Source organism: Agelaius phoeniceus, chromosome 5 (genome assembly GCF_051311805.1).
Source record: "Agelaius phoeniceus isolate bAgePho1 chromosome 5, bAgePho1.hap1, whole genome shotgun sequence".
NCBI lineage: Eukaryota > Metazoa > Chordata > Aves > Passeriformes > Icteridae > Agelaius > Agelaius phoeniceus.
Genome location: NC_135269.1, coordinates 48,942,311 through 48,954,024, shown reverse-complemented (window position 1 = coordinate 48,954,024; position 11,714 = coordinate 48,942,311).

The window sequence follows — 11,714 nt, the reverse complement described above, 5'->3', positions numbered from 1 at the left end:
CATCTCCCTTGGCGAGTTTATGCCTGTGAATAAAGCAAAAGTATGTCAGTAGCTGTGAAAGGGAGGGCCCCTGGTTGTGGAGAGCAAATGCTGGGGTGGTCCCTGCTCTGGAGCTGCTGAGGTACCCTTGGGTAGCACAAAGGGAGGTTATATTTTTGGGTACATTTTAATTCTTGCTGGTAGTAGTCATAGCCTCGGTGACTCATCAATCTGGCTCACAAAGTAAAAACAGATTTACCCTTTATAGGGTTTGGCAGTTGGCAGATGATTGTTTCCCCTCTATGAATCAGACTTTTATTTATTTAGTGTAATCAAGAAGGAACTGTCTGTTTTGTGACCTTCTAGGTTAGTGAAAGGGAACAAAGGATTTCTCTTTATTATTATTATTTTTTGGCATCATGCAGTTAGCAGAACAATGCAAAACTATGATAAAGAATCATGCTCTGGTTGGCTGGCTGCTTGGACTGTAGCTGCATGCCACATTATTATTGCAGTTGGTCTGAGGAACTCTTTTGCATGAGCAGAAATAAGCTATTTATGACAAATAAAGTAGGATCTATATGCTTTAGAATCAGTCAGGAAACATTGTTGCCTTTTACCAGATACCAAGATAACCATTTAACATTAAGGCACTGAAAGTTCCTCGAATAACTTTACTAAGCTGGACAAAAATAACAAGAGGCTTTTGCAACACGCCTGGTTATTGGATAGAGTACATCCTGCCAGATTACAGTCATATCTCATGCAAATTACAAGGAAAAAAAAATTCAGATGGCAGTCAGGGACTCTGGTAAGCAACTCAAGGACAGTAATTTGGGTAACAGACCTAAAATACATTTAGAAATTGCTCAATGATATTTGAGCTGAAAGAAATTAGAATAAGCTAAGCATAACTACCAGAAATTATGAATTGGTTACTGCTCCTTATCCAGATAAGGAGAAAGCACAGTTTGGAAAGTTCCTGCCATTCCTAAACTTTGTATTTTGTTTAAAGAAAATGGCTTCACCAGCATGAAGCACACTAATTCACTCCTGGGCCTGGCGCTCTGTAGGAATTTTGCTGAGACCTGTAAATGATCTGCAATATGTTCAGGGAATGCCAACAAACATTATTCCTCACTAGAGCTGCATTTGTTACATACTTTTCAAAGCTGGCTATTTCTAAAGGTTTTTCCCTTCTGCATTGAGCCAGCAGAAGGTTTCACATGCCGTGAAAAGCCTCGGTGCCTCGGCCCCAAGGGGGCCCTGCAGGGTGGGCTGGCAGTGCCCTAACCATGGGGGGACACTGCCCTCCCTGGTGCTGCTGGGGCTGTGGGCATTCCACCCATGGGCAGACACTTCTTGTCCTCACTGCATTTCTGTGCTGCCACGCTGTGAAGGTTATAAATGTGCTGGCTTATTAAGAGCCTCGGCTAAGGAAGGGTATACTAGGGAGAAAAGGTAGAAAAACAGTAGTTCCTCAAGCTAGGTACTTGAAAAGGTACAATCCAAAGTAACCCACACTTCTTTCGAATCAGCACTTTCTGGGGTATTAAAAGTTTTCAAGTATGAGAAGGGAAAAGATGTGCATTAGTTTTAAATAAAGCATGACAATCGGTTTAGCTGGGTTGAAGGCATTACAATAAGAGCTTCCATGAACAATTTCTTTCTTAAGAAAGATTTTCCTTAATTAACAGGTCTCCAAATTACCAAACTGAGAGAGTTTGTCAGTGCTTTGCTTAGCAGTGTATGGTCAATGAGTGCCATCAGAGGACCAAAGGGTGCTGCAGGTTCTTCCTCACTGGGATCTGCAGACAGGATAAACAATCACCTGTGGGGAGTGGTTTCAGTGGAAGGTGAGTCAGGGATATCTTGACAGCTCTTTCATCACTTTGTTTTTAACTATTAAGGGAAAGATAAAATGATGGAAACCATGTTTGTTGGTCTGAATTCAGAGATGCATTATTTGACATGAAAGATTGATTTAATTTCTGTTGGAAGTCAATGCATCTTTGAATAGACCCCGATTCATTCTCAAAGCTATAGTGTTATTGACTTAAGAGAAGACATAAAGGGCTTATCTTGAAGAATGTACTTAGAGCACATTCCAAGATTCTTTACTCTGACCCTGATAATACCTTGACACACCACTGTGACCACAATTTTAGTGTGACTTCACCTGAAATACTCCCAAAGCAAATGCTCTTGAATTTCACAGTATGAGCTATCCTGCAATAAAATGATCATGAATACAATTAGACCAAGGAGAAAATTACTTGCAGACACATAAGTGTACTTTATTCTTCCAGTTTCTTTTCCTCAGAAGCATAATCCTCCTCAGACCAGAAACTGTCAAAAATAAAACAGAGAAATAACACACCATTTTCCTGTAAAGATAAAGTGATTGTAGTTAGTGATATTCATGATTTGATTATAGCTTTCAAGATTTTTAGTGTTCTTCAGGCCTTCTTTTCCCCAATTTTTCTTGTGCCATGTGAGAGGCTCTACTATTGCTTCATAAAAAAAGATTCTAATCCACATAAGGTGAAGATAGACCTTTAGAGTTCATAACCAGATGCAGAATAGAAAGAACACAGATTGTTTTTCTTTTTCATTTAAGTATTTCAATTTCAAAGTCAATCTAAAAGTTTATTTGTCCTTCCTCTGGATTTGGGGTCTCTGTATACTAAGAAAAAAGCAGACTCCCTTCCAGTGAACCATTCTGTGTATATATACAAGATAAGCAAAGGGTGGGGGAAGCAAACTATTGTTGAGAATGTGGAAATTAAGCTTAAGGGATTACACTGCCAGTACTTTCAACACTTGGCTATACAGATGAGGTCACAGACCCAAGAGGCAGCCTGCAGGAGAGCTGGGAACTGACCCCAGCTACTCCTCAGGAGGGGACACAAGTGGCATCAGTAAAAAAAAAACCAAACAAGACCCAAGGATGATAAAACAGCTGCAGAGCTTAGCACTTTCTTAATGAGTGTCACTCTGAAAAATCTCAATGGACTGCCACAATTGTCCGTGTTTTTGTCTCTAGGTTAAGGGACATAGATGAGAAACAAAGAGCATAATTATTGTTCTTCATGAAATAGTTCAGCTTGGGAACTGCTTGCCACAGGGTTCTGTGAATGGTAAAAGTTTACAGAGCATTAAAAGGAAACTGGACAAGCCCATGGGTAAGAAATCAGTAAATAGCACCAAATTAAAAAACACCCAAAAAAACCAATCTGAAGCCTACAACATGCCCATATTGATCTTAGGGTTTACTTTTATTTGAAAATTACTCAAGGGTGAGAATGCATTTCAGTGATATATCTTCTTTTTCCTTGTTCCCATACCCTTCCTTAGACACTGACTTGTGGTCTCTGCTGGAGACAGGATGTTGGTGTAAATGGGATTTGTTGTGACCTCCTACCACTGTCCCAAGGCCATGATGTTATGGGGAACATGTTCTGACAGCAGCTGAAGGTCTAACCCACGAGCTGTTGCAAGTTTGCTCAGATGCTATGTGGGCTTTGTGGCTATTAAGTAGTTTCCAGAGATGCCTTTTCCCAGAATCTCTCGGCCCTGCAAATAAAGCAGCTCTGCATGGTTCTATCTGCTTTAGACTCTCTGTGAGACAGTTGCTGGGACTGTAGCTCATGGAAGGGATCAAATGCCTTGTTACCAAGGGTAGGCTGCACCACACTGGAAATTTTTTTCCTCAGTATACCCCTGACATTTCTAAAATCTAAGAAATGGGTTTCTACAAATAAACAACATCTGTGTGTTATCAGTATTATCCATCTTCAAGATGGAACACATTCATCTGGGCAGTTCCTGAAAGCCCTCACAGGAATATTTCAAATCCATTTTCTAGGTAAAGCAAACAGATATTTCTGCCCCAGCCCTGCATCCCACACTGACTCCTGCATTCACAAGAACCCCAGTGACCTCTCTGGGTCCATACAGGCTAACCACGCTGCAGGGCAGAGCATTACTTTGAGAATTAATACAGTATGGTTTTCAATGAGTATACTTCAATTTTGTCAATTCTCCCAACAAGAAAATTACAATTAAATTGGCATCAATTTATAAATGGAAATGTACAAAGGTCATTTAAATGAAAAAGTGTCACGTATCCACATAAGCTCAAATCAGATACATAAGCTATCAGGTGAGAAACACAGGCCTTGAAAACAAAGGCACATCATAACTATATTTCAAAAAAATGCATTTCTGTGTGATTAAAAGAAAAACCTGGAGGTGATGTAAAGTTTGGAAGACTTTGTACATCAACTCCACAGTAATATTTTATTTAGAAGAAATATGTGTGAACTTCAATGATTAGTACAAATATAGGCCAGAATTGTGGGGAAAAAATCACAACAATTTAATCAAACTGTGGCTCAGACTTACATTGTATTACAATTATTTGCAGTTGAATAATTGAAAAATTATTGAAAAAAGAAAAATTTAGTAAAAGGGAAAATCTTCCCATTTCCCCCCCGCCAAATCCACTGGTGAAAGAATCAGTAGCTCTTCAGGCTCCCATTTCTAATTCAATTTGCCTTCTTGATTGCAAGATATGACTGGCTTTCAGTGATCTGGTAGAGACTGACTGGTCCAAGTGTGTTCCTGGCCTGTTGCAAATGCAAAGGAAACTGGGCTTATAAGCAGTCACCCATGAAGGTTTAAGCTGCCTGTTTGCAATGGGCTGGGAGCACATGAACATCCAGCCACTGCCATTTGACTGACAGACAATTGAGATGTGTTAACTTGAGCTTGTGAGAACACATCATTAAAAAGCCTTCACTGCACTCAAAAATATGTTGTGTCAAGCTTGTGATAAAGTTTTATTTATTAATACTACGTGGAAATTAAAATGAAGCCAGGTACTGCGCAAAAGTTTGAATCTTCTATCCACATTTCACTCATTCTAGATGTTTCTGATCAAGCTTTCTATTTGTTCCTTTCAGTAGTAAGTGCACTGAGATTTTATCACAGTTTTTTATGGTTTTAATCAGAATTCAGAGGATCTCAAGACCACACAAGGAGGTCTTTGGCAAACCTCAACTACAGACTTTTCCACAGTTCTGTGTGGCTGCCTTTTGATGATCTTTAGCTTTAGTTGTGATCCACTTGTTGAAAAAACTTTCTAATAGATAAGAATGGAAGTACAGTGCTTTTTTTTCTCAACAAGTTGTTAATTCATTTTTAGCAGAGACTCCACATCTAGATAAGAGCTGCACTCCTATCAGGCAGTTACTTCTCACTGCCTGAATTCTTTCCATCAGAGAACTCGGTATAAATTTATCACTGTGGGTGTGACAGCAATCTGCAGATACAGTAAGAGATACGAAGAGAATAAATGATTTCTCTCTGACAATTTCATGGCCAAGGGATTTCATTCTTGTGTAATATTATAAAAAAAAAGAGTTCAAGAGGCTGGTAGAATTTATTTTCTCTTCCTGCTTACATGTAATAACAGAGGGACACAGACCTTATCTTTGTATTCAAATTATATCAATATTTTAAGCTGATCAAAGACTAAATGAAATAATCACAAATTCTGCAGAAATAGATAGGTAATTAGACTGAATTACTTTGACTCTCAGAAAGTCACTTGTGTAGTCTAAACCAAAGGGCTACCATCAAGAGAGGGAAAGAGAGGAATGAGTGAGAAAAATTCAGTCATTCATAAATAAATGTCTGAAATATAATCACCCTCTGGAGATGCTTTTACCTCCTCTCTTTAGAACCAGGCTGAGTTTTGATGATTAGCTTCACATTGACATCTTACTGTTAAATAGCTAAAATTAGGTGACATGAACTTTATCTTGCCATTATCTATTTTCACCCAATGCATTTAATAGCAGTCTTATGTAAAAAAAGTGCCATACATCTTTTTAAATGTAATGCTGGGTCAGGTCAAGAGTGCTCATCGGTTTGCAGGATTAAATACTATATCTCTAAGGGTGTTTAGCACTTGAAGTTCCTATCAATAACATTGCTCTAATTAGTAGTTACAGCTTTAAAATGTAAGGACCAGATTTGAAAGGATTTGTTTACCATTTGTCTAATCTGCCTTTACCAGAGGGAAGTGAAGGTGTAGGAAAAAGAGCTTGCATACCTCACATCTGGCTGAATACTAAGCATCTGAAAGTTATTTTCTTTTGTTATCTTAAAAAAGCAGGAAAAGGGGAAAGTAGAGACACCGAAGTGGGAATAGATTTAACACACAATTATTATATTTACTTAGTGATAATACTATGCTTGCTTTAGGCATCTACCTTAGGTGCAATTAAGGAAATGCAAGTTTAGGAATCCAGATTCAATTACAGTCAGTGGGAAGAGAAACTCAAAGGGACAGTGGGAACATCAGCATCAGCTGCCCATAACCTCCAATGTTACCTATTTTGCTATTTAATTGCAACATTATTGCCTGGTTGTTTCCTGGCAAGTTATAAAGTACACATGGAAAAATTAGATATTGCAGGAACAGAGAGCACCTTTTTGAGCCCATTTGACTCCCCTGCAAGCTGGCAAGCAAACCCTGCTTTCACTGAAGTCTTGTGTCTAAGCAACGCAAAAATGTTTTTCACGCAGTATTTACCATATTTTACAGCACCATTTCACAGCAAGCCAGATAAGTGGCTTGCATTAACTGTGTTGCAGTTTGACTGTGAGAAGCTAACTCATAGAGACTATTCGTGTTCATATCACAAAGATAAAACAGAAGCTGCTAAACAATGTTATGCCTTGACTTTGAACATGGTGAGTATAGCACATTATCATCCGGCAAAAACAAATGTTGAATTTTGGACAAATATACAGGAAATTAAACTTTGACTCAATTAGCCATCCAGTTTAGTTTCCAAAATGACTGAGACAGTAAAATACTTCTCTTGCCTGCATTACTGTTGTTTTAGGCCAAAGAGAGGATTGGCTTTAGCCGCTCTGTTCTGACTTTTATTATATTGTTTGACTTATTAGAAATCTAGTCAAAACAAAGGAAAGAAAACATTTCATAGTTTGAAGACTATTACATACTTATTTGCAGCTAATATAAACCAGAACTTTGCATTTTCTTCTCTGACTCTAGTTGCCACAATATGTGTTTACCATTGCTGCTCATTCAAGATGGACTCACATATATTTTGTGAGTCTACTGCAAAAACTCTGAGAAAAGTCCTATCTGAGATGGTGGCCTAAATCTTCACTCTTCCACCCTTGGTGGGAAGTGAAATGTCTGCTTAAATTGGCAGATGTTGACTGGTCAGTGTGCTAATGATGTGCTCCAGAAAAAAGGAAATTTTTTAAAGGATGAACCAATTTCTTACACAAAGGGGAAGAGAAATTACTCCCTTGAGCTATTTGCTAATGTGAAACATCATTTATTAGTCTAAAGTTACCTTATTCTTACGTGCTCACTAAAGTTAAATGTAAATCTTCTAATGGCTTCTTCTAAGACAACACCTAGCACAGTTTGGTGGATTAAGAGATAATTTGGAGACCCAAAAGCAACATTTTCCAAAGGAAATAACTTTTGCCTTCTTTCCAATTCTGTTTTCTATTATTATTCTCCAGACTTTACATCATTGCTTAACTATAAATTGTCCCTGTCCCATGCTACTTTTACAGGCATAGAGCGCATGCAGCCTCAATGTTATGCTCCAAGTAAGCTGCTGCACAGTCCTGATAATATGAACATCTACAAAGGTTTTTTTTTTTAACTGGAGGAAGTGTCAGCTGCATGCAGATACTCTGGACAATGGGCTTTTTGCCTTTTGTCCTTATTAAAGCAAATTCTTCCCTCACAACATGACTTAAGCCTGTGTGCGGGTTGGAGCTGAGGTATGGTGGGCTGAGGGGCTGTGGCTTAGATTTCTGCTGAAAACAGTCCTGATAATATCAAGATGTTTTTGTTGTTGCTGAGCAGTGTTGGTGAGAAGATTGGGGATGCATGGCAAGTTGGGAGGAGGCACAGCCAGGGCAAATGATTCCAAGTGACCAAAGGGCAATTCCATATATTACCATACAACATAATGTTCAGTATGTAAAGTGGGGAGGAGGAGAAAGGGGGAATGTTTGGAGTGATGGCATTTGACATCCCAAGTCACCATTACGTGTGATGGGGCTCTGCTCTCCTGGAGATGGTGGAACACCTGCCTGCCCATAGGAAGCAGTGACTTAGTTCCTTCTTTTGCTTTGCTTGTGTGCATGCCTTTTGCTTTCCCTATTAAACATCTCTATCTCAATTTACGAGTATTCCAGCTTTTATCCTTTTGATTTTACCCCAAATCCTGGTGGTGGGGGAATGAGTGAGCAGCTGTGTGGGGCTTGGTTGTTGGCTGGGGTAAGAACACAGTGCCCCAAAAGAAAAGAGCCCCCCCAAAACCTGAGACCTTCCCTCCTGTACTCGGCATCGGTGATGCCACATCTTGAGTACAGTTCAGTTTTGGGCCCCTCACTTTAAAAAGGTCATGGCAACACTGGAGCCTGTCCAGTGAAGGGCAATAAGGTGAAAGGTCTAGAAAACATGTTTTATGAAGAGTGCCTGAGGAAGCTGGGTTTGTTTAGTCTTGAGAAGAGGACACTCAGGGAGCAGCTCATCACTCTCCTCAGCTACCTGAAGGGAGGCTGTCGTGAGGTGGGGATTGGTCTCTTCTACTGTGCCTGCAGTGAGAGGAAATTACCTTAAATTGAGATGGGAGATTCAGATTAGATGTTTGTTAGGAAAAAAAAACCACTGTTGGGGTGATTGGAATAAGTTGCCCAGAGAGGTGCTTGACTAACCATACCTGGAGATGTTTAAGAGGCATCTGCATCTGGCCCTGGGTGATGTGGTTTAGTGGGTACAGTGGTAGTACTGGGTGGATGGTTAGACTGGAAAATCTTTAAGATCTCCTCCAACTGTGATCATCCTATGATTCCCTCAGTCAGCTGAATTGGCTGCAGATTGGTATGAGCAGGCAGCTGGCCAGGTCTCACTCCTGTGCCTTCCCTCAGAGAGGTTTCCTGTAGGGGTCACTATTAACAATAGAAGAGGCAATGTCACTGGCCTGGGGTGAAAGCACCGTGCTCGACCAAAAAATAACACCTCCACATTTCTTGTCTGCTTTATGAGATGTGGGGAATCCTGTGAAAGTAATTTGCTAGATTGGATGACTGATGACTCAGTGTTGCCTCACTTATGGATGTCAGCCCTATCGCTATGAATGTGGACTGAAGGATATGGGTTAGCTAATGGGGTGGGACTCTGACATTCCTCAGAGGCTTCTAATTCCTGTCCTGTTACTGGAGTCCCTAGAGAACCCCTCCCAAAGAGCTCTGTCTTCCTATTACCTCTGCTAATGGGACTGAGACCTGTGTACCACCACGTATGAGGACTGCTGGCAGGCTCCTCCAAAATGGGAGCCTAAAATTCCACATCCTATTCCCTTTCCACAGACTTCTGTCAGTAGGGACTTGTTCTTATCAGTTTGAAAGATGGAGCACTTAGTAATACAACCTTTTCCTGCACTAATGAGATTGCCCACCCATAGATGTTCTCTGAATGATTAGGAGTGCAGACTAGTGCTGCTATAGCAAATAATACTTCTAATCATGCAATCCTAAGGAGACCACTTGGGATTATGTTGGATTAAAGGATGTTGGGTTTTTTTAAACTTTTATTTGATTCTTTTTGATTTTATTTGGTTCTTTATTTAAATGTTGTCTTCTGGTAAGTAAATAAATAGCTGCAGTTAGCTCAGTATACAAGTTCAATTGGCTGAGAACTAAAATTTACCTGCAGTAACAGCATCAGGGTATTTCTGAAATAAAAGATACCACACCTTGAGCCAAGATTCAGAGCAGGGAAGCTGAGTGGCAAGATGCAACCAGAGCCTCAAGGCCTGGGTGTAATAGCCAGATATTGTCAGCCAACCAAATTTCCATATTGAGTTCTGTGAAACTGGAATGTTGAGAACACAGTTACCTGGAGTAAACATTTACTACTTTTCATCTTCAAGTTATTTTAAAACTATTAATTGACTTCAGAAGGTTCCAGAAACATTGGTGCTGCCATTCTAATTAAAAAAAATTAAACCACGGAACTAGAAAAGGTTTCACTTTCTCTAAGTGATTAGCAGTGAGATAAAGAAAACCCAGCCTCAAGATACTTCAGGATTTCTGCTTTCCAGAACTAGTTTTCAGTAAAAAAAGTTTCATCTCCTCCAAGCCACCCACAATATACTCAATACTGCACCTTTTCTTGCCAAGTAGGAAGAAATCCTCAGTTTGGGGTATCACATTTGGTTGGGATGCAGCACAGCCCTCTCTGGAACAGTGTGTGCCTTCCAAGTCTGGTCAGACACACATTGTACAACTGTGCCTGAAGGCAAGTGGCAGTGGTTTACATTAGGATCAGAACTGGGCTTGGGACAGTGAGTTCAACAAGCATGTGAATAATGCTTCTTTCTTTAGCCATCTGCAGGCTCCACCCCGTTTCTCAAAATTGCTGAACTATTTACAAATGTTTAAGAGAATCTCTGTGAGATGTTTACACTGCCATGCATTTCAGATGCAGACAGAGCTATACAACCAAGGCCCAGCCCAAAGACAAGAGCTGGGCTGTATTATCATAATATGTACTGGTTCTACTCTCCACTACCATACAAGGCACTTCTGCATTCCTCCTGGTAACCTTCCATTACCTCCTAAGTTTTCCAGATCACTGCCAGATTTCTTAAACTTCATGGAATGGTTACAGGCTTCCTAAATATAAAGCCCAGATTCTGTTTAGCAGTTTTGTGTGGGAATTTCAAAATGAAGAGAAAAGGTACTCAGAAAAGACTGTTAAGACCATTTATAGAACTGCACTGCAGTTATACAGTTTACAGATTCAATAAACTTCACTGGTTAGAGTGAACCAGGCCTCAAAATATCCCCGTGAAGTTGCTGTTACAGCCATCCCACATAGGATGGGAATGGAGGAACAGAATGCCCAAGGAATTTAGACAATGTCTGTTGCATTCAGCCAGTGACTGGAATTAGATGTTGCATGTTTCTGCTTTGCAGTCATATTCTGCAGTCTGCTAAACTATGCTGATTCCTTATGCTTTTAGAAAGAGGTAAAAGGATAAAAAGGAGTCCAAGCAGTGTATATTGATATTTTCTATGCATTGCAGTTAAATTAGGGAGGGTTAAGAACCTGTCTGTTTGCTGTAACTGAGATGTCTGTAGAGGAATATTCAGTTTTAGAGATAATTTCCCTAACACATTAAAAAAACTTAACTAAAATGAAACAAAGAAGAAATGGAATAGATGCAAGTCCACAAAAGTGGCCTGAAAAACTTCTGAATGCCTATCATATTGAGAGTTTTTGAAGTGAAAAAAAGTGCATTGAATTCCTGGAATGAGAGAGATGCTGTTTGTATTCTGCCCACAATGTTCTGGCTCCCTATTCTGAAAGGTCATTAAAATGTTTTCTAAGAACTGATGAACTGTTTGCTGATTTTATTCTTACTGATTATTCTTGATTTGTCTCCTGAATACACCACCAAACTTACTAATTAAAAATACCTCCCAGCTTGTTTCAGCTGGGACTTTAAGCTATGTTGTTGACTTTTTTCCATATTTTCTTTGATGAATATGTGTCCAACTGAGACAAGATAAGCCTCAATTGCTTCCATTGAGTCAAATTTCTACACAAAATAACTAAAAGGTGTCAGTACCTGAATCTTGTCTTTCAGAATGTGCCA